The sequence below is a fragment of the Benincasa hispida genome, chromosome 9, assembly GCF_027475165.1.
Source record: "Benincasa hispida cultivar pf3 chromosome 9, pf3_genome.v1.1, whole genome shotgun sequence".
NCBI lineage: Eukaryota > Viridiplantae > Streptophyta > Magnoliopsida > Cucurbitales > Cucurbitaceae > Benincasa > Benincasa hispida.
The window spans coordinates 68,998,913-69,005,144 of NC_143486.1; positions in this window are offsets into that span (position 1 = coordinate 68,998,913).

The window sequence follows — 6,232 nt, forward strand, 5'->3', positions numbered from 1 at the left end:
GCAAAATTGTGTTGAATGAGCTTTCCAAAAAAACTACTGAATCTTCAACAAGAGTTGTTGAAGAGCCTACTACATCAACAAAAGTTGTTGATGTAGGTGCATCTAGTAGGTCAAAATCCACCTCAAGTGTTAAGGGAACCTCGACATAGTGGGAGGGTTGTGAACCCACCCATTTGCTATATGGGTTTAACTGAAATCCTGGCTATGGTAGCTGATGGAGAGGTTGAGGATCCACTATCTTATAAAATGGCAATGGAGGATGTTGACAGAGATGAATGGATCAAAGCCATGGATCTTGAAATGGAGTCTATGTACTTCAATTCAGTTTGGGATCTTGTAGATCAACCTAATGGGATTAAACTTATAGGCTGTAAATGGATCTGCAAGAGGAAATGGGGTGCTGATGGGAAGGTGCAAATCTTCAAGGCTAGACTGGTGGCAAAGGGTTATACCCAAGTAAAGGGAGTCAACTATAAGGAGACTTTCTCGCCTGTTGCCTTGCTGAAGTCTATCCGCATCCTCCTATCCATTGCCTCATATTATGACTATGAGATATGGCAAATGGATGTTAAGACTGCTTTTTTGAATGACAATTTTGAGGAGACCATTTATATGGTGCAGCTCGAAGGATTCATAATTCAAGGTCAAGATCAAAAGATTTACAAGCTGAATTGGTCCATTTATGGACTGAAACAAGCATCTCGATCTTGGAATATAAGGTTTGATACTACAATCAAATCTTATGGATTTGATCAGAATGTTGATGAGCCTCGTGTCTACAAGAAAATAATCATCAACAGTTCAGTAGTTTTCCTAGTGTTATATGTAGATGATATCCTGCGGGGAATGATGTAGGCTTACTGACTTCCATTAAGAACTGGCTAGCGACCCAATTCCAAATGAAATATTTGGGGGAGGCTCAGTTTGTTCTTGGTATTCAAATCTTTTGGGATCATAAGAAAAAAATGCTAGCACTGTCTCAGGCATCGTACATTGACAAGATGTTGATCAAGTACGATGCAAAACACCAAGAAGGGCCTTTTGCCTTTCAAGCAGAAGTTACATAGTCTAAGGAACAGTGTCCTAAGACACCTCAAGAGGTTGAGAAAATGAGACGGGTCCCCTATGCATTTGTCGTAGGCAGTTTGCTGTATGCGATATTATGTACTAGACTTGACATCTGCTATGCAGTGGAGATAGTCAATAGATATCAGTCTAATCCAGGATATGATCATTGGACAGCCGTCAAGAACATCCTCAAGTATCTTCGGAGAACGAGGGACTACATGTTTGTGTATGGTTCTAATGATTTGATCCTTACGGGATACACAGACTCTAATTTTCAAACTGATAGGGATTCTCGAAAATCCACTTCGGGATCAATGTTTACTCTTAACGGAGAAGCTGTAGTTTGGCAAAGCACAAACTAGGGATGCATCGCGGACTCCACCATGGGATGCATCGAGTATGTAGCAGCTTGTGAAGCTGCTTAGGAGGCCGTTTGGCTCAGGAAGATCTGGAACTTGTTCTAGACATGTCTAAACCCATCACCCTTTATTGTGATGATAGTGGTGTTGTGGCTAATTTTCGTAAGCCTTGGAGTCATAAGCGCGACAAGCACATTGAGTGGAAATACCATCTCATCCGAGAGATTGTTCATTGAGGAGACGTGATTGTCACAAAGATAGCTTAGGACCACAACGTTGCTGATCCGTTTACGAAGGCCCTCATGGCTATAGTGTTTAGGGGTCACCTACAGAGTATGGGTCTATGGGACAGACCATGGCTGGACTAGGGCAAGTGGGAGATTTTGTACTGTGTTTGTTTATGTCTTAGTTTATTGTCTTGTGTACTTATAATTTGATTATCTTATACACCTCACTAGCCTTAGGACAAGTGGAAGATTGTTGAGGTTGATATCCTAAATCTTGTAGGGTCTTGTAGTTTGTAAACTTGTATGAACAAACATTTTGTGATTTATAATATACGATATTTTATTCACATTGTGCATTGTTTATGAAATATATGATATTTTAATTGCATTAACCACAAACCAATAAACTAAGATCCATGATTATCGTTGTAACTTAAACATGTATGTGGAGACATACAAGTGGATCGTGTTTAAGAGATAACCTAAATGGTCTGTAGTATATGGATAAGGCTGGGTACCTTATCCTGGTGACACTATGAGTATGACCCGCTTTGTAGGTGTTACAAATGTTGTAAAGTGCTACAAATGATCTAATCCTGATCATTCATGTATTATACATGCGAGCGAGGATATTCTATACAAAGGAGTTTGTATAAGACAGGACCACGAAACGTTTAGTCTCGTTATATAACGCCGTTCATAATTGATACTTTCATTTCACTAGGATGACCATAAGTAACATGACCTTAATTCTGAGTGAGTTGTGAACTCTTGCATATGAAAGCAATCCTTTGATTTGCATGGGTGAGAGTGGCCAGATTGCTGACTCAACAAGCCTAGAATTTTGAGGATTTGTCTGATTAGGGAGCTAGAAACTCCACAACTCAAAAGGTGTTTTAAAAACACTTTTCGAGGGAACATTGTTCAAAATGTAACATGCAGTCTCCATTGCAAATTCCCAAAACAAGTTTGAAAGATGAACATAACTCATCATAGACCGAACCATGTCCAAGAGGGTTCTGTTTCTCCTTTCTGATACATCATTCTACTAAGGTGTACCCGGGGCCGAGAGTTAGGACATTCCATGTTCTATCATATAGTTTTGGAATTCGAGGTCTATATACTCTCCACCACGATCATATCGTAGTGTATTTATATTCACCTAACAAGTTTTCAACTTCAACCTTATACTCCTTGAACTTGTCAAGGGTTTCATACTTACGTTGCATTAGGTATAGATACCTATATCTTAAATAATCATCTATAAGAGAGATGAAATATTCATACCCACCTCAAGCCTTAACACTCATTGGACCACAGAGATCTGAATGTAACAGCTCCAAGGTTTCCTTGGCTCTATAATCTTTTCCTGTAAAAGGTCGTTTGGTCATCTAGCCTTTCATGGTTCACATACTGGTAAACTTCTAAACTCTTTAGAAGTCCACATTTTACCAACTTCTCAATCCTATTGAGGTTGGTGTGATGGGTGTTTTCCTTAAGAGAAACCTTTGATAATTTTGTAGTCGTCATTGTACTGAACATTTCAGTATTAAGCAAGACTTTTATGACTAACGACCTTAGTATATACAAGTTATTTTTCATTGAACCAAAACCAATCTTCATACCATTCTTGAAAATAAACACTTTACTGTCAGAAAAGGATAAGGTATAGGCTTGTTCAATGAGACAAGAAACCAAAATTAAGTTTCTCTTGATATGAGGAACTACAAAAACATTATCTAGTAACAGATAACATTTCTTGTCCAAAAATAACTTCAGCCTGCCTACAGCAACAACTGAAACAACCTCACAAGTACTGACTCAAAGAGTCATCTCTCCCTTTTGCAACATTTTCCAAGAACTAAATCCTTGGTAAAAAGAACTCACGTGATTGGTAGCACCTAAATCAAGTATCCAGGCAGAATCATCATTCTCTACCAAACACGTCTCCAAAATAAATAAATCACATTTACTGTCTTTAAACTTCTTCCTCTTCTGGAGAGTAGTGAGATCAGTATCAGAACCTAAATAATCTCCAAGTTCCATTTCAAATAACACTTCTCGTCGATGAACTTCATCAGAGTCAGCAACACTTGCTTTCTCTTCTACTCCTTTGACATTCAAGAAAGACTGAAGATTATTTTGGGAATTGGCACTACTGGTTTCTTTGTCATCTATCCTTTTGTGCTAAAAAAGTGAGAACTGATGTTCAAATAATTATTGCAATGAGTCCATGATCTTACGTGCAATGACCATGTTCTCAACCATTTTGGCCAATCATCAGGTATGCTAGCCAAAATGTGAAGTCAAGCCAACAAGTTAGCCTTCATCCACACCTCATATGCATTATGAACATTTCGCAGTACATCAAGGGTCGAGACTTGAGGACACTCCTCAACCATGACAAACTCGAGGTCGTTTACCATGAAATATGTTTTAACGGGCTCTTCTCAATGTATGTAATCAGTCAAACTAAAACAGACAACTAACAGAAAATCATTCATGTTACTAAAAAAGAAACACATTGACCTACATTAGGTTTTAGCAAATAATCATTGAAAAAACAACATCCAATACGATTTAGCAAAACTAAAATGAACCCTGTATGACATCTAGTTTCGCAATGACGCTTCAAAGGTTTAGGACAAAAGCCATCAAAGGGTAGTCAATTTATCCCTCCTCTGAATTGAGACATTCTCAACCAGTCATTAATACCAAAACAACTCTTGCTCCTATAACGACTAGCCATCATTGATTTGGTCAATAAATCATTAACTTACTTAACAATTTCCCATAAGTGTGACCCTTCATTTTGGGCCCTAGAGTTCCGCCCTAAGCAGCCAATCCGATTGAGGCAAAAACTAACGTGACCCTATCCATTTATGGAGTTCCCTATCCATTTCTGGAGTTCACCTTGATATTGACTAACTGCACAAAACCCATCCGAAGGGGGATGCTCCTAGAATGCCACGAGGGAGTGCAACAAGATCTCACGGTGCAAACCAATGAAGAAGACCGCAGGACATGTTGACACACATCCTTCACCCACTTAGTATAAACACTCTCTCCGTCCACCTTGATATTGATTCATGCAAACACCATTCAAAGGGCGATGCTTCCAGGGCACTATGAGGCCAAGCATGAATCTCACGGCGTGAACATTCAGAGAGAAACATGAGTGGAATCATTGACATATCATATATATCTCTTCCTCCACTGAGTATTTTATAACCTACGGTTTAGTTTACTAAGAAAAAACACGACTAAGGATTTTAACTAAGTGACTTTTTAGGTTTTCCTAAGAGTAACTCTTACCTTGGAAAGTTTAACAACTTTTGATCATCATTCATTAAATTCTTTAACAAAGTCTTTGATCAACTATCGCATGCGTGTAGAAAATCTATCTAATTCACCTTTCCAGGTACATTCCTAGGTAGGGGTGTTCCGTTTCCGTCAACTTAAATACCCCAACCTAGACAGAACCCGTCTTAGACAAAAGGTCCCTTATAGATAGATTTAATACAAATTTAATCTTTATGGAAATCAATTTAATCCTATTAAACCAATTTAAAAGATTAAACTTAGGTAGCTAATCTCATTAGAACCTTGAACTTAGGTCTATCTCAATCCAATTTTAAAACCCTTTTAAAACATGAGTTCACCTAAGTCTGCATGCAACTCTTTCTTATTGATTTTAGTTCTAATTTCCATTATAACGCTTATAACCAGAAACAACAACCATCACAAAGTGAAGCTACACATACAAGGCATTCATAACGCTTATAAATTAGCCTAAGTGTCATGCTCCATGCATTGTTCATTCATTGCTACTTTTATATAACACTTATATAACCAAGCATACATGCTTCCATACACCCTTATACTATAACTCTTATAATATAAAGATGATGCATGAATATACTTAATACATGCATAAATATAACTCTTATATTTCATGATGCATGCGCATGCTATCTTGTAATTTCATCATGTCAATAACTATATTATAACACTTATAATATATGATGCATGAATCAAATGCATAACCTAAAGTGGGTTTTAAATCTATATGTCATACACTATGGCATATAAACCAACATACATCTCATGTACGTTAAATAAAAGTTGATGAACCAGGATAATTAGCCTCAAATCCTCAAAAAACCAAAGCTAACTATTACAAATAGCAATGAGTCTCCGGTTCAAACAGGCGAACCGGGTCTTGAATCGTCCGGGCGAAGAAACGCGTCTCCTTGATCGTGTATCACTCCTTGTGATCGCCCACACGATAGAGTAAACTCTTTACTCAATCGTTTAGCAATGCTTCTTGAGCTTAAACGATTGTTTAGCAACGATCGTGTACCTTTGACTATGCGATGAAGCATGAGGTCACGTAATCGTGCAGTGTGCATCATGCAACGCAAACTTTAAGTGATCGACTAAAGGATAACGATGCAGTGAAGTAAAATCGTCTAAACAATCATGGAGCAAGTGCAAGGTATCGTACACCACGTGATCGTGTAGTCAGTGACTATGCGATAAAGCATGCTAACTAGACGATCGTTTAGTGCGCACGCC